This window comes from Dipodomys merriami, unplaced genomic scaffold (assembly GCF_024711535.1).
Source record: "Dipodomys merriami isolate MVZ:Mamm:240054 unplaced genomic scaffold, mDipMer1.0.p SCAF_646, whole genome shotgun sequence".
Classification (NCBI taxonomy): domain Eukaryota; kingdom Metazoa; phylum Chordata; class Mammalia; order Rodentia; family Heteromyidae; genus Dipodomys; species Dipodomys merriami.
In genome coordinates, this window is record NW_027206231.1 from 530867 (window position 1) to 549426 (window position 18560).

The window sequence follows — 18560 nt, forward strand, 5'->3', positions numbered from 1 at the left end:
CAAGATGCAGTTAAATCCAAACCTTGAAGAGATGAGCAGTAATCACTAAATATAGCCAGGGGAGATGTCTAATGGTATTGTGGAGGACCAGTGTTGTAGACCTTCCTGGCCAACTAGAGTAGAACCTGTACTTTGGTTCAATTAGCCATCCCTTTCACCTTAGCATTTCATCCACCTGTCCATTCTCAAACATTTTATACTAGTTAGGAGAGACCCCTTCCCTGGAGGGTCATTTGTATTTCCTAATTACTTAAGTGGTTTTCAGGATCCCCCCCTCCAAAGTTTCCAAAACGTTCAAAGCCTGAAACCAGACAGCACCTTATGAATCAATTTTATTTTATGATTAGTATAAATAAAATATTTTGGGGGCTGGGAATATGGCTTTGTTTGTCCAGCATGCATGAAGCCCTGGGTTTTATTCCTCGGAACCACATAAACAGAAAAGGCTGGAAGTGGCACTGTGGTTCAACTGGTAGAGTGCTAGCCTTGAGCAAAAGAAGCTCAGGGAGCCACAGGATTGGCAAAAATAAAATATAGAGTAGAATAAAATCAAAAGAGGTTTGTTAATTATACTAAATTTTTTTAATCCATAAACTAAATGCTCTAGTAGGGTGGCATGGAAAAATTAGCTCTAGAAACATTATCTGACAAGGGAAGAGCTTCTGTAGTGATTGGAGACCAAAGCTGCACAAAGATCTTTTTTTTGGGGGGGGGTCTGGTCCTGGGGCCTAAACTATGGGCCTAGACACTGTCCCTCAGTTCTTCAGCTCAAAGCTAGCGCTCTACCACTTGAGCCACAGTGCCACTTCTGGCTTTTTTTCTTTTTTGCTTATGTGGGGCTGAGGAATCGAACCCAGGGCCTCAGGCATGCAAGGCAAGCACTCTACCACTGAACCATCTTCTCAGCCCCTGCAAAAAGACCTTAGAAGGTTTGAACATTGGCAAGTGAGTTAACTAAGAACTCAGACGAAGAACTGGGAAGGTGGTTTAGCGGTAGAGTGCTTGTCTTACATGCATGGACCCGTGGGTTCGATATCTCAGCACCATGTAAGCAGAGAAAGCACTGTGGCTCAAGTGGTACAGAGCTATCCTCAAGCTGAAGAGCTGAGGGACAGTGTCCCGGCCCAAATTTCATGCCTCACAACCACCAAATCCAAGAACAAAGAAAAGAAAAAAGAAAAAAAATATGGGCACTGGTGGCTCACGCCTGTAATCCCAGCTACTCGGAAGACTAAGATCATAGGATGGTCATTCAAAGCTAGGCAAGGCAGGTAAATTCTGTGATACACTTATCGCCAATAAACCACTTAGGAAACTGGAAGTGGTGTTGTGGCTCAAGTGGTAGAGGACTAGCCTTGAGCTTAAGAGCTGAGGGACAGCACCCAGGCAAAGTGTTCAGTTCCAAGACCAACCCCCCCCCCAAAAAAGGCAAGCTACACCTAAAGGGTTTCCTACCAAGAGGGAGGAAGGGTTTTGTACCAAGAGGAAAGGAGTTTTGGGGGTTTCTATCTAACAAGAATGCTAGTTTCCCTTCTAGTGGGCAGGGGCATTAGCTTCTAGTAACGAGGGTGTTAATGAAAAAACTGGTCAAAGCATGATTCAGTTTCATAATGTCCAGATAAATGTCTAATGTTTGACTTGTGAAAACATCCTACTTGGGGAACTCCAAACACTCTTAATGCCTTTAAAGTGATCATGCTTAGTTCCAGGGCCTCAATGGACCCTCTAGGCAATCTTACGATATGATTGCAAATTCAATCTTGTAGCAGACATTCTGCATATGTCTTCCAATTTTGAGTCTACCCAGATTCAAATTGAGACTGAATAAGTGAGGTAAATACTGTGGTGATTCTGTCCACATATGGAGTACTGCGATGACTGTGTTGCAGAGAGGGCACACAAGAGGTCCTATTTGTGCTGTCATAGAGCTCAGACCCCATGTGCATGAAATTCATGGTAGGTCAGCAAAATGTGATCCAAGACAACTTGGAACAACTTGTTGCTCTTCTCAGAAGCAAGAGTCTGTTTCAAAAACCCCTGAAACTGATCAGCTCCATTCTTTCCAGGTCAACTACCTGGGGAAAATTGGACATTTCCAATTGGACATTTCCAAGAAACTTACCTAGAGGTAGTGAAGGCCAAACTTTGAGGTGAGCAGTAAGTACAAATCATAGCCAGGGGAAATGTCTGGTGGTATTCCAGGAGACCACTATTGGAGATGTTACTGGCCAACTGTAGTGGAATCTGTACTTTGGTTCCTTTGGCCAATCCACACCTGACCATTCTCAAACACCTTAAATTAAGTGAGGAGAGACTTCTTAGCTAGTGGGTCATTCAAACTTCATATTTGCAAATACAAACTATATATTTACAAATTTTATATTTACTTAGGAGCTTAAAGCTAGAAACCAGAAACAACAGCTTAAATTAGTTTTATTCTGTTGATCTCCACAATCTATGATCTCCATAATCCAATTATTCCAATATGTGCTTTTATTTATCAGCAGGATTTGTTTATTGGAAATGCCACCATGTAAAATAACTAGGACCCACTGGTAGGATTGAATGGGAAAAATTTGGACTAAATATAATACTTGACCAGATAAGATGGTGATAAGTGAAATGAACCCCCACATAGGGGCACAAGTGTTTTTTGTCATTTCTTGCTATTGTTTCTAACATATTTATAATGTTCCATGTGATTTTGGTTTCTTTGTATTCTGTCCCCCCAAAAAACAGCATAACCCCTGTTTCCAATGTTTTTGATGTTGGTGCCCTCCATCTTGTATATACACTTCTCTAGTTTGGAGAGGGAAAGTGAAAAATAGAATACTTAAATGGGAATACAGGTTGACCCATTGTAACAATGAGATGCACAAGACACTGTTGAAAACAAACTTTAAAATTTAGGCGGGGTTCGGGGGGAGTGTTTAGGGTAGTTTTGAAGCTAAGAGGTTAGGGATGGTAGGGGACATATAAAGCAGGAGGTAACAATGCTTGATAGAAAATGGATGCTTTACCTTCCTCATGTAACTAACCCCTCTGTACAGTATTTTTACAATAAATATATAAAAATAAAAGAATAAATATACTTCAAAGGTAATCTGTGTGGTGGTTGGAGGTCAATGATACAGAAAGACTTACAAGGATTGAATACTGGAAACAAATTACCTAAAAACTGAGATGATGCTGAGTATAATCCTAAATGCTCAGTTGACTGAATTCTGAGGATTTGTGTTTGAAGCCAACCCAGACAGGAAAGATGAGACTTTTATTTCCAATGAAGGTGCAAAAAAAGATACTACTGGAGTAGTGGCTAAAGTGGTAGCCTTGAGTAAAACTGCTCTGGGACAATGCCCAGAGCATGAGATCAAACCTAAGACCAGCCCCCAGTCACTTATAAAGAAGGTTGTGTGTCTGTGTGTGGTGGCAGATCCCTTTACAAGTTTGATGATAGAACAAGCATTTCAACAATGAGTCATGGTGTCAATATTTACCTCTTTAGTAATTGTTTTCATAGTAATGGGTACATGTGTGCTTTATCTCTTCTATAGCAGTTTTTTTTTTCCGTGACTGACTGAAAAACTGCCTTAATCAAACCCTTTTTTAAATCAAAATATCTTATTGGATACTGCTGAATAGGAAAGTCAATGATTATTGTTTGAAAGAAAAAAAAGCAAAATCAGATGGGAGAATTGTAGAAGTTAAATCTTGAAGTGCTTGACTGATATAAGCACTGCCCTTGTAAAGGTAGTCAAAACCTTACCAATTTTAGAGAAGTGCTAAGGGCTAGAGGCATGGCAATAGTAGTAGAACACCAGCTGGGTAAAAGTTGGTTATTTTTCATATGGCCAGGTGTTCGGATTTGGTTGATTGTTAAGGCTTTTGACTAGTTTGAAAGGGGTCAAAAGTTTGAGCCATCATAAAAGATGATCCCAACGCTCAAATTCATTGGAGCTGGGCTGCCTATCCAGTGTGCTTATTCAACTTGGACATGCGACAGCATGCCTTCTGCAGGAGTAAACTTTGCCTTGCTGAGATGGTGTTTGTAGAATACCTTAATTGCCCCCGGTATTTCCAACACAGATCTTCTGTGCAATTCATGAGGGATCCTAGGAACCCCTCATAGGAGACACATTCAGCTGCCCTGTTGAGCAAAACTCCTCGATGTTCTAAACATGCCAACCTTGGTATCTGATAGTGGAACTAGGTATAAAGTTAATCAGAAACATCAGTAAGAGGCACAAACAGGCACCCTCAGAAGCAAGCAACCTCATGCATTGGCCTTGGTAGAAAAAAATGAAACTATGTATCCTGTTTTGGTACTTGTGTCTTTGTAGGGATGGTGTATGAGAGAAGTGTCTTAGATTCAGGCTCTTAAATTCTTTCTGTCTAACAGTCTTGATCTGCAAATGCATTTGTCCAGCTAGGAAGAGTGAAAATTTGGAGATGGATTCATCTCTGAGAAAAATCTCTAATAATGAAGTTGAGAAAAGGGAGGAACAAGAAACACAGTCTGAAGGGCAAAGCATACCAAAAAATCTTACTCCCATTACAGCATGTCTCTGTGATTTAAGAATTGTAAATCTACAGACCTATAGCCATCTAATCTTCGATAAGGAAGCTAAAACAATAGAATGGAAGAAAGACAGCCTCTTCAGTAAATGGTGCTGGCAAAATTGGTTAACTACATGTAGAAAACTAAAGCTAGATCGTTATATATCACCCTGTACCAGAATCAACTCCAAATGGATCAAAGACCTTGAACTCAAAGCAGACACTCTGAAAACATTACAGGATGGAATAGGAGAAACCCTAGGTCTCCTTGGCTCAGGTCGAAATTTTCTGAATAGAGACTCGGAAGCACAACAAATCAAAGAAAGGTTGGACAAATGGGATTGCATAAGATTGCAGAGCTTCTGCAGGGCAAATGACATAGCTGGCAAGATCAATAGAAAGCCCACCGATTGGGAGAAGATCTTTACTAGCCATACAACGGACAAGGGTCTCATATCTAAAATATACTTGGAACTCAAAAAATTAAACCACCCAACAACAAATCCTCAAAGAATCAACTGCCCAATAAATAAGTGGGCGAAAGACTTAAAGAGAAGCTTCTCTGAAGAAGAAACAAGGATGGCCAATAGACACATGAAGAAATGTTCAACATCCCTAGCCCTAAAAGAAATGCAAATCAAAACAACATTGAGATATCACCTCACTCCAGTTAGAACAGCAAAAATCAAGAACTCTAACAACAACAGATGCTGGAGGGGATGTGGACAGAAAGGAACCTTACTTCATTGTTGGTGGGAATGTAAACTTGTTCAACCACTTTGGAAAGCAGTATGGAGGTTCCTCAGAAGACTTCACATAGATCTCCCCTATGATCCAGCAATCCCACTTTTGGGCATTTACCCAAATGTTTACAAACAAGACCACACTAAAGCTACCAGCACAACTATGTTTATTGCAGCATTATTTACCATAGCTAAGATATGGAACCAACCCAGATGCCCCTCAGTAGATGAATGGATCAAGAAAATGTGGTATATATACACAATGGAATTCTATGCCTCCATCAGAAAGAATGACATTTCCCCATTTGTTAGGAAATGGAAAGGTTTGGAAAAAGTTATATTAAGTGAAGTAAGCCAGGCCCAAAGAAGCATAGGTCCCATGGTTTCCCTTATTTGCAATATCTAGTATAGGTATGAGTCAAGCGGAAAAGGTCAGATAATGTGATGTTAGGAAAATGAACCCTTAAATATGTATTTTAATGTTTTCGTTTCTTTCATGCATGTGTTTCTAACGCATTTATAAGATGATTTCTTTGTTGCTTTGTATGTCCCTCCCCCACAGTTTAACCCCCGCTTTCACTATATTTGATGTCAGTATAACATGTGGAGGAGATGGGGACAAACAAGTCGTTCAAGGATTCAGGTGGACCTGTTGCAACAATGAGAAGTACAAAATATCATGTCAAAACCAGCTTTACAATGTCGGTGTGGGGGGGGAGGGGGGTATAATTGGGTGGGGGGAGGGGGGTAAAATTGGGTGGGGGAGGGGGGAGGCCGGGAAGGGAAGTGAAGGGTAAACAAAGGAGGAGGCTGCAATGCTTGGTAAGAAATGTATGCATTATCCTGCCCATGTAATTGTAGCCCCCCTGTACAGTATGTTCTCAAATAAAATAAAATACAATAAAAAAAAAAGAATTGTAAATCTAGGAAACCCAACAAAATTGGAGCTAAAAAGCCTCCCTCATACATTGTAGGGAAAGATATGACAATATGTGTTAAGGCTGATTTTTATTTTTGAGCTCAAATTTTAATGTTCATTTGGTAAACTAAATCCTCTATATCCCTGTCTCTGTGTAAATACCCATCAACATGAAATATAAAGTGATTTTTATAAAAAATAAAAATTACTCAGAAGAAATTGTAAATGCAAAAACAATCTTCACAGAAGCAAACTCTCAGAGATATTTCATGACTTTGACAAGGATAAAGTGGGTGAAGTTAGTATATAAATTTAGAAGTATGACAATGCACAAAAACATAAAAAGATACTCATCTATTTCATTATATACCCAAAGCAGAAAGCAAATCTTGGTTAGATGATTTTTTAAAACCCAGTCTCTCAGGTACTGGGAAGGTGGCTCAATGGTAGAGTGCCTGCCTTGCATGTATGAGGCCTTGGGTTTGATTTCTCAGCATCACATAAGCAGAAAAAGATGGAAGTGTTGCTGTGGCTCAAGTGGTATCACTAGCCTTGAGCTGAGGGACAGCACCAAGTCCCAGAGTTCAAACCCCATGACCAACAAAATAAAAATAAAAATAAAAAACAAAACACAGTCTCTCACTTTTGTGTCCTCAACTCTGTAATAACTCTGCTTCAGCCTAGGGCTAATATTTTAGGTGTGGACATATATCAACACTCCTGAATCAGACTCCACTTGATCATTTTTTAAATCCATATTTTGTTCTTAAGTTTCCTCTTTATAAATTCACATACACCTATAAAAAATGGTGTGGCCATCCCAGTAACCTTCTCAAAGTACCTCCTAATGACAACTTACAAAAAGTTGTATTATATTACAACAAGGAAAACAATGCTAAAAATAAAGAAAACAAATTATGAAATATTAATGATTAATAAAATAAAAAACAAAACAATTACCAGTGTTTTCAGTATTTGAAGTGTACTAAAAATTCGATTTTATTATTGCCATATTTCTTTACATTTAACACTGTCTAAGATTATGATGTTCAACAAGAATTTTATAGGCTATGAGTAGTGTTTAAATCACCCACTACGATTACCATTTATAGTTCATCTCATAATTTGTATATGGCTTATATCATCATTTGTTCCTCACTAACATATGAAGTAAGGCAGGCCTACAGTTTTAACAGAATCTGTGTAGTTAACATAGTCAACTCTTTATTCTGCTCCTTTACACAAAGACTTTGCAACTTCTCATTAGTAAAGTTTCTATAAAATCTGAAATGTACATACTTAATAGTACTTATCTGCTACCATAACTCTTAAATACTTTATAGAAAAGAATTATGACCTGCCAAACAGTCCCAGTTTTGGCATATATAAGCAAATTCCCAAAATTAAATATATTGAAAACATTAAAACTTTTAACAAATATTAACACTTGTTGCAGTGTTCATTACGACAGATCCCTTGTATAGAATAATTGAATTCCTCCTCCAACACATCTCTTGAACAACAAATATCTGGAATTATTTTGTTTTTGACATGTCAATCTTGACTTTATTCTTAAATGTGTACTTATGTAAGAAGTACATGGTTCTAAAATTTGACGACAATTCTTTTAAACTTACATTTTGTTGAATTGTCTAGTTTAAGAAAATCAATTACAATTTATATATAGAAATGTTCTGTGCTCAATTCAGCATCACATACACTAACATTGGAATGATACAGAGAAGATTAGCATGGCCACTGCGCAAGGATGACAGGAAAATTCCTGAAGTATTCCATCGCCCAATTTGTTAGGAAATGGAAAGACTTGGAAAAAAAAATTATTAAGTGAATTAAGCCAAGTCCAAAGAAACATAGGTCCCATGGTTTCTCTAATTTTCAATAACTAATGTATGTCTGAGATAAGCAGAAAAGGTCAAAAGTTATGTGTATATGACCAGATAAGATTATGTTAAGGGAAATGAAACCCAAGTTAGGGACACAACTGGTTATTTTTTTCTTGCTATTGTTTCTCACGTACTTATAACGTTCAGTGTGTTTTTTTTTTTGTTGTTGTTTCTTTATATGTTCCTCCCCCATGCTATAACACCTGTTTTCACTGTATTTGAAGTTGGTGCGCCTACATCTTGTATATACTCTCCTCTAATTTGCTGAGGGGAAGGAAAAAAAAACAAAATGCTTAAATAGGGATACAGGTAGACCTATTGTAACAATGAGATACACAAGACACTGTGTTGTAAAGTGAACTTTAAAATTGAGGCTGGGAAAGGGAGGAGGTTAATGGACTTGTGGAGGTGGGAGGGAAGGGATGGTAGGGGAACAATAAAGGAGGAGGTAACAATGCTTGTTAGGAAATGTACTCATTACCTTGCTCATGTAAGTGTTACCCCTCTGTACAGTATTTTTACAATAAGAACGTATAAAAATGTTCTGAGATGGAAGAGTTTATTTCTTTTATTTTACACATATAATATTGTTAGCAAAGAAATTCATGCAAAACTCCGATATGAAGGCATTTTGAATAAATATGTGTGTGAATGCACGCATGTGCTCAAGCACTTGAATGTGTGTTGACGTGCTTAGAGTTTGAAATCAGGGCTTCAAGGTCTTGCTAGGCCTTTTCTCTCTAGCTACTAAATGAGCTACATCTCCATTCTTGGCCCTTTGCTAGTTCATTAAAATTTTTTGAAAAATAATCACATGAATTTATTTGCCCCAATTGGCTTCCAACTGTTATCCACAGATCTCAGGCTCCTGTGTAGATATCCCTAGTAGTTAGGATTACAGGTGTGACAAACTAGCAAAGGCTTTCAGAATAAAGTTAAAAGTAGAAGAAAATAAACTTCAGAGGGCATGTTTTAGCATCTCCAATTTTAAAGCATTTTGGAGTGATTATTTATGATTTTTTTCTACTTTTTGGATACTTATAAGACAGTAGGTGATGATATTTAAAAGTTTTAGTACTTTTTAAAAAGGATACTGGAATTGTGGGACAGAAGAAATTTGGACCTCAATGTATAAGCTCAGTTCTGTGCATGATAACCCAATGTCACCAACACAATCTGTATTGAAGACAAATGTGACAGAAAACAATCACCATGGGCAATATTTAGTATGCTATTATTTCTTGGACAATATGAATATTGAATTGAGAGTGTCATAGAATGGAGAGATTTTATCTACCTTTTGTGTATTGCTGAAAGGCTTTCAGAAACTTTGACTCATTTCTTTCCTCACTGTGTGTGTCTTTAGGCCATGCACTTACGGCCTTTAATTACAATTTTTCCCAACACTAAACATTAGCATTATAATAACATTAGCATTATAGCAAATGTTATCTTAACAATTAAGGGAATAAAACTTGTGAAATACTTAACATAAACTTTTAGGAATGAGCTTTGAGTTTAGCCAGCAATCTTTTTTAAATACTAAATAGAATGTGAAAAGTAGTACAGAAACCATTACATGTAGTGAGCAACTAGAAGTAATATCTATTGATCATGCTCTGCTTCCAAGGAAGCCAGGTGGATAACTTTTCATGCTGTAAATCAAACTGGTTATGTTATGTCTTGATAGTGTAAAAATATCAGGGACAGAATGATGAAGGAATGTTGTAGACTGAGGTGAAATCCATATGAAAATGTGCAAAACTGATAAAACATAAAAGTATCTGAGCAGTATTTTGTGTTTTACAACATTTAAGTTACATCGCAAAGATAAAGAAGACATAGAAGAATAAATTCTTTTTTTGTTGTCCTATCATAGGTCCTTAGAAGAATGAACTCTTTCCTTATTCTTATACAGGCATCATCGGATGAGAGGAACTGTATTTTTTTTTGTTTGCTTCCTTCCATTTGTTCTTCAGTTTGAAATCTGAGCTGCTTGAGACTGAAAGAAACCAAGAGAAATTAGACAAACAGGCTTTGGAAAGAACAATGTAAAATAAATAAACTACAGCCTTGTAACAGGTCTAACTAAATTGGGTTATATATTGCTAATTTTTAACAGAAAATGATATAAGCAATACCATGTTATTGAAAACTGAAAAATGTTAGGAGTTGCTTCATTTTTTTTTCTTTGCTACTACCTGGAATTAATTATTGATCTGGTTTAGCAAAATTAAAGATGAGATTAACCAGAACCTGGATTAAAAATGGACAAAATTTCTGAATAGACATGTTCTGCATAAAGCCCTGAAAATTGCCTGTGGGTTTACAAAGTTGTGTTTAATACAACTTCTATGCTGCCTTAATGCTTTTTGAGCAGAAGTCATTAGAGAAATATAATTCAAAATTACTATGATACATCTTCATAACTATTATAACTCATTAAAAAATTAATGGAACCAGTTATGGTGGTAAAGGCTTTTAATTCCAAGCATTTAGGAGGTTGGATTTAAGTCTAAGGCCAGTCTAGGGTACTGCAGATAGTAAAATCCTGCCCTTTTTACCTTTGAATAAACGGTAATAATGTTGGTGAGAGTGTGGAGAAAAGGAAATTTTCTACACTATTGGTCAAAACACAGGTTAGTATTCTCGTTGTAGAAAGTAGTATGCAAGTTTTTAAAGAAATACAAAGTTGAGATATCATCTGACCCACCAATCATGTGATTATTTCTCTCTGGGTACCTCATAAATATATCTGTAGTTCATTGTTATTCACATTATTCACAAGAGCAGCCAAGATATAAGTCAATGTTCAGTGTTCAACTACAGATTAATAAAGCAACTGTGGTACATGCACAAATACCTTTTTCTGTTTCATCCTTAAAAATAACAAGAGACTGCTCCCATTAGCCACAACTTACAATGACCTGAAAGATGTATTCGAAATGAATAAAAATGTTGTGTTCTGATCTTTGTAAACACACACACATACACACATACAAACACACACACACACAAACACACACACACACACACACACACACACACACCTCAAATATTAAGACAGATTTTTTTTAAAGTAAAGCAAAGTGGAACTTCTGGGGCATTTAGTTCACAATGTAGAAGATACTATATATACAGTAGGAGGTATAGAGTTGAAATGTACAATATGAGGATACAGGGGACAACACTGGCCTTACATAAGAATGAAGCTAAGTAAGTAGGAGTTGTTCTTCCTAGTAGGGGTTGCTCTTTTAGTTGTTGTTCTTTCTTTCAGTAGTTGATAAGATGAATGTAATTCTTTCAATATACCTGCCTGTTTGCAGAAATGATAACAAACAATATTATTATAATGTTGCATGCTCAAGATAGAACAAACTGTCAAAATAAAATACATGAGATTATCCTTGATGTAAACTAATTATTACAAATAAGGGAAACGTTGGGAACTATGTTTCTTTAAGTCTGGCTTATTTCACTTAATATGATTTTTTCCAAGACCTTCCATTTCCTTACAAATGAGGTGGTATCTTTCTTTCTGATGGAAGCATAGTATGTGTGTATGTGTATATGTGAGTGTGTGTGTGTCATTTTCTTGATCCATTCATCTACTGAGGGGCTTCAGCGTTGATTCCATATCTTAGCTATGATAAATATTACTGTGATAACCATAATTGTGCTGGTAGCTTTAGTGTGGCCTTGTTTGTGATCATCTGGTTAAATGCCCAGAAGTGGGATTACTGGGTCATAGGAGCATTATTGTGTACATCAAGGATAATCTTAGTAGATGAGTAGAATAGCTCAATAGCTATGTACATATGACCCTATAGGATGATTCTAAGTGAAATGAACTCCAAGACATGTTCTTTGTTGTTGTTGTTCTTAATGTACTACATGATTTATTTTTATCCTTTTCTGTTTTCTCCACCTAAGGTTTATCCCCTGTAGTCACTGTATTTGATTTTGATACCCTGGGTATTGTAAATATGTTGATCTGAACTTGAGAAGGGGAAGGAAAAAAACAATATAGTGAGACAAAGGACAAAGGGGGAACCTATGCAACAGTGATACTCACAAACAATAGGTTGGAAACGATCTTGGGAGGTGCGTTGGGAGGGAAAAGGGAGAAAAATGGGTGAAAGGGTAACAAGTTAGAAAAGAAATTAATCCATTACCTTAATTATGTAACTATAACCCCTCTGTACATTACCTTGACAATAAAATTTAAATAAAAAATAAAATAAAATATATGAGAGCAGCAATACAGTCGGTGGGACTAGGGGAAATTGTGTACTATACAAAGAAAAGTACAACAGCTGTGGAGAGCAACAATTTGACTTTAACGTAAGAAGTAATAAACTAGCATGCAGATTTTCAGCCTCATGTCAGTCACTATAAAGGGAAAACAAAATGCATAATTAGCAAACCAATAGAGATAAAATAGAAAACTAAACAATTGAGGTGAAGAGGTGACTTGGATCAAGAATAACAAATGACACAATTAGAAACAAATAACAAGATGGTAAGTTTAAAAAACATTACCCATAATTCTATTAAATGTTGTTTATATCAGAATTTGTTAGAACTATAATACAAATCACAGTTTAATAGTATATCATTTTAATAATAGTTTACTTATTATTGATTACTTCATATTGAATGTTTAATATATAATTTTACTTTCTGCAGATGTAGAAAAGAAAAAGTGAAACTAATTTTAATAAATTAATGTAATAATTCAAAGTGTATCCTACACTTAGCACTCATCTTAGCATGAAAAAATAAATTATTGTACATGACTCTCGGTATTATGTGGAAGGTTTCAGCATTGTAGTAAAATTCACACCACACAATACAGGAGGGTATTACTCCTCTAATCTAGCTTAAATTGTGGAAATTTGAATTTTACATGCATGTTAAATTCCTGTCTAGGTAACATCTAAAACATATACAATCATATACACGAGGAGTATTTCAGATGATACTTAAAAGTCACATTCATTAATTAAATTTTTATCATTTTGTACCAAATAAATATTTAAAGAGAGACTGGATTTCTGAGTGGATGATGGTGTATATTTGCCAGATTATTCATATTGAGGCTTATTTTATATTTCTGACATTGTTTCTACAGTCAGATTTAATTTTCCATAAAGGGTTAAGAGCATTATATAGGGTATATGAAAGTAAACTGAATGTTTATTCCAGTAATCCTTTGTGACTTGTCTAATCCCAATATAATTTATCCATGTGTTTGAAGTAATGAAAATAACAACAGATAAAAGAAAGATAAATCAGTCTGTAGTAGACAAATATTTTCACCTTTATTTTCATAGTTGGTCCTCTTTTACACTACAGAATATTCTTGGGGAAATGTGCTCCAGGCTGGCCACAACTGCAGAATATTATGGTTTGATGTATCATAAGAGAAGGAAGGAAGGGGACCTCCCTTCCAAAAGTCTGCTCCATGGGATGTGATCTGCTTCATGGTGCTGAATTGGAAATGAACATTTTTCACACTCAACCTTGAAAAGCCATCTTGATAGGCCATTTTTATAAGTGGTTCCAGAGGATTATTACTGGCTTTGCAAGGATGCCAGATTGCCTCATTTTGAGATAATTAACAGGAATTTAGTCAGCTGTTTCTTTGTATCTTTAGGAGAAAAACCCATTGACTTTAGGTCAGGGGATCACTGGGACCCAGAGAAGCTACTACCTTGAATAGTAATCCTAGACCTCTAAAACAACAAAAAAAATACCACACAAAACAAACAAACAAAAACTCCAGTAAGCACAGCCAGTCAGGTCTGCTATCACAGCCTACATGAAGTCAGAAAGTCATTTAGCTGATAAATAATATATTTTTTATGAGGCAAACTCAAATGAGACTCCAGAGAGTGTCAGAAAGACTGAACAGAGAGACTGAAATTGATCACACAAAGATTAGAAAGTAGAATTCCTGGTAGAACAAATAAGTCATAGATTAGAAAGTAGAATTCCTTGTAGAACAAATAAATCATAGAAAGCCTATGCATGTAAGAACAAGACAGATCTTAGTCAGATTTAGTAATGGTCTGTCAAGTCTGTTAATTTATTTAAAAAACCAACTCTGATTTGGTGATTCTTTCTATGTTTTATTTTGTCTTTATTTAGTTATTTCTGATTTAATTTTTTTATTTGTTTCTGTCTATTGCTTTGGGTTTGGGCTTCTTCCTGTTTTCAAGGAGCTTGAGCTACATAATTAAAATATTCATTTGAGATTTCCCAATTACTTGCTGTAGGCACACAGAGCTATAAATTTTCGTGTAAGTATTGCAAGTATCAGAGTAGCTGGTATTTTGTGTGTTCATTTTTGTTAAATTCTAGAAACTTTCAGATTTCCATTTGAATCCCTTCAGTGTTGCACTGGTCATTCAGCAACTTTTTGTTGAGTCTTCATTGGTTTGAGAATTTTTTTGCTTTAGCTGTTTAATACTAAGTTTATTCTGTTATGGTCTGAAAAGAAATGGGAATTCAATTAATTTTTCTTTAAATATTGACAGAATTTCTATGTGACATAGGATATGTTCTATTTTGAAGAATCTTCCATGAGCTGCTGCGAAGAATGTATAGTCTGACATTGAATGTATATCCTGTAGATGTCTGTAAGGGATAGGTGGTCAATGGTCAATGTAGTGATTTAGGTCTGCAGTTTCTTGGTTGAGTTTTTCCTGCATAACCAATCCATGGAAAGGAATGATGTGTTGAGATGTCTTTTTAGGTTAACTAGTATTTGGTTGACGAAGTGGGATGCTGCAGTAATCAGGACACTGATATTTAGACTAGTCATATCCTCCTAATGGAGAGTTGCTTTTATCAATATATAATGTCTCTTCCAACTAATTTTAATTTGAGTTCTATTTTACCTTATGTTAGTAATTCTGCTGTGGACTGTTTATGGTCTCCATTTGCTTGAAAATTTTCCTTTCAGCCTTTTAGTTTGAGTATGTGTTTGTTTTTGTCAATAAAATGTGTCTTTTTAGATATTATATGGATGCGTCTTGCTTTTTTGATACTACTATCTAATATATGTCTTCTATTTGGAAATTTAAGTCCATTGATATTGAGAGTTAAGATTGAGAAATATCTGATAAATCCTGCTATGTTATAGACCTGCTGTTAGGAGCTGTGCCTCATCTACACTTAATATATTTACCTTGTTCTGCAGTAGGGAGCATTTTATATATCCAGTTCCTCTTCCTCTTCTCCTTGATCTTCTCTATGTAGGGTATATTTGATTAACTTCAATCCTGCTGAGTTGGTGGAGATACATTGTTTCAAATTTTCTTTGTCATGAAATATGTTATATATCCTTTAAATGTAAAGGAGAGTTTGGCTTGGGACCATATTCACGGTTGGTAGTTGTTTACCTTTAATGTTTGTCATATATAATGCCAGGCTCTCCTTTTTACCATGTCAGCTAAGAAATCTGTATTTATTCTGACTGTATATGACCAATTCCTTAAATATCCTTTATAAATAATCCTTTATAAATAATCCTTTATAAATTTATAAGTCCTTTATAAATAGTCCTTTATAAATAATCCTTTATAAATTTATAAGTCCTTTATAAATAGTCCTATATAAATAATCCTTTATAAATTTATTAATTTATAAATTTATAAATCTTTTATAAATAATCCTTTATAAATAATCAATCTTTTCTCGATGGCAGCTTTAAGAATCCTTTCCTTGATCGCTGATGATCCTTTAATGGATTATGATGTGGTGGTGGATTGTTCAGTTCTAGAATTCTGTTTGGTTTCTAAAGACTTCTCTGCATGAGCCTATCTCGTTGGATGTTTGGCATGTTCTCTGCTAGAATTCTGTAATATGCTTCCCATCCATTTATTTTTTTTGCTTTTCTCCTTCTTGATACCTATTTCCCTGAAATTTGATCTTCTAAATGAGTCTTGAAGTTCTGGCAAGACCATTTGTTATTTCTTGGAGTTTTTCTAAATGATTATTTCCTCTTTCCTATTAGGCCTATTCTGTCTTTGACCCTGAGATTATCTTCTATGTCATCTATTTACTGTGGAGACATTCTACTTTGTTTTTGATTTACCTGTCTTCTAATTAGTCATTTTAGGGGTTCTATCCCTTTATTAATGCTTTGTTTTAGGTCTTGCATGGACTTTCTGTACATTTTTTCTTTGGGTGGGGGAGTTGCAAGGGTTGTTTTCTTAGCTGTGTCTTCTCTTATATCTTTTAACTAGGCATCCATTTTATTCTTGGACTTCTTTGTACTCTCAGAATTTATTTAACTTTCTGTTTGTAGTCTCCATGAATTATTTTTCTAATGATTGGTTTGTCTCATCTTGTTCACAAATTTTCTTGTGGAGGTTTTCTATCTTTCCATTAATCACATTTTTCAGCCGTATATGTAATGTATTTTGGTAACTATCTTCTAGATCCTTGATTGTCTGTTCTAATGCCTGGTTATTACTGTGTGAATTATACTACCTTGACATCACTTTTCTTGTATTTTTCTGATTTGTTCTGTCCATTTGGAGGTTTTCTTTTTGGGGGATCTATGATCTTAATAGGTGAATCTCTATGTTTTTGGTTGATTTTCAAGTGTTGGTTTGGTATTCTGTTGTGATTTGCTTTTCTGGAATTAAGTTTTTGTTTCGACCATTAAGTGTAGGAGTAGAAATCAGTTGTGGTGAGAAGTTGTGATTTTCATACTTGTGGTTCCAGTGACAGTTCGGACCCAGTGGTATGGTGAATTGTCCCTCTGTATGGATGTGGCTTTCTCTGATGTACATTTCTGTTCCTGCTTTTTTCCATGTTACCCTTTTATTTTCACACTGCAAATGTGCTTTTGAATATGTTGGCCAACACAGTCACAGCAGTCACCTGCCTGGCTGGACACTTTTTCATAGATTTCTGTTTTCTTGTGAAGACAGTATAAAATCTTCTTTTGAATTGTATATTATAGCTGACTTGGTGTGACCCTCTAGAAGAGGAGTACCTGCTAGGACTCTAAATCTCTATTTTATCAGAGAACTAGAGTAAACTTCTGTTGATCTTCTGCCAATGTTTTTCCTCTTCCTCAGATTTATTTTTTATATTGTGGACTTTTTCACGTAATTTAGGATTTCTGATTGTTGTATCAGGTTATTTTTGTATTTCTGTTTGTGTTACTTTGAAGTAGTGATTTCAGGCTTGTATTAAGAGACAGTAAAGTATGGAATGTATGTTAATTGAAAGAAAGAGAGTGAATATTTTAACTTATTTGCTACACAAGTAAATTAATATTAACCAAAGTTGATTAAAATAATTACTGATTTACATTTCTGAGGATGAGTATAGTACTCTTCAATATATTGGAGGAAAAGACTTTAGACTCATTACAACTGAAGACTTACATTGAAATTACTGGCTAAACTTTCTTCTTCAGAAAAGCAAAAGCTCCATTTCTTTCATATTTGCATTACAAAATCATAATAGCTGCATGTTGAATGGTTTTCCTCTGCTATTTTCTATTCCATTTTTCATCCATTAGGTATCTAGGACTTTGAATGACCAATTCCTTAAATACCTATATTGCTTATATTGTGATGTAAATCTCAGTAATATAAATATGAATTTATCTTTGAGTCTCATCTAGAGCTACATTCATATGAAATTTATGCAGTCTTAAGCAAGAAACCTGGCTTTTTTACTCTTTTCTATGTTTTAATCAATAAATCCATTCTCCTTAGAAATAAGTTCTCATCTTTTATACTGCTCCAGTAAACATCATGTATTTGTAGTACTTTTACAGAAGTACATATCAAGATTGGAATAGGAAGACACCTTCCCGATGATCACTTTAAACTAAATGCTTGGGGACTATTTTATATGTAAAAATTAAAAAGTGCAATGCACATGTTCATAAATGAATAAGATAATGGTTAACTCAATCAGACACAAGAACCACCACATCAAGACTCAATTTACTTAAAGGCACCAAAATATTGTGTTTATGAATATCACTCATTTAGTCATACAAAGTTTATATTATATTTGATATATACATTGCTCCATTAGTTAGGAAATGGAAAGGCTTGGAAAAATTATATTAAGTGAAGTAAGCCAAGCCCAAAGAAACATAGGGCCCATGGTTTCCCTTATTTGCAATATCTAGTATATGTATGAGTCAAGCAAAAAAGGTGAGATAATGTGATGTTCGGAAAATGAACCCTTAGTGTGTATTTAAAGGTATTTTTCTTTCATGCATTTGTTTCTAATGCATTTGTAAGATTATTTCTTTGTTGCTTTGTAGGTCTCTCCCCCACAGTATAATCCTTGCTTTCACTATATTTGATGTCGGTATAATTTGTGTAGGAAATGGGGAAAAATAAGTCATTTAAGGATACAGGTTGACCCGTTGCAACAATGAGAAGTACAAGT

At 35.3% G+C, this 18560-nt stretch overlaps 1 pseudogene; it reads left to right on the forward strand.

Moving 5' to 3' along the window:
• The first annotated feature begins 7915 nt into the window (after positions 1 to 7915).
• On the forward strand, positions 7916 to 8028 carry LOC138815525 (U6 spliceosomal RNA; annotated as a pseudogene).
• Positions 8029 to 18560: the final 10532 nt, after the last annotated feature.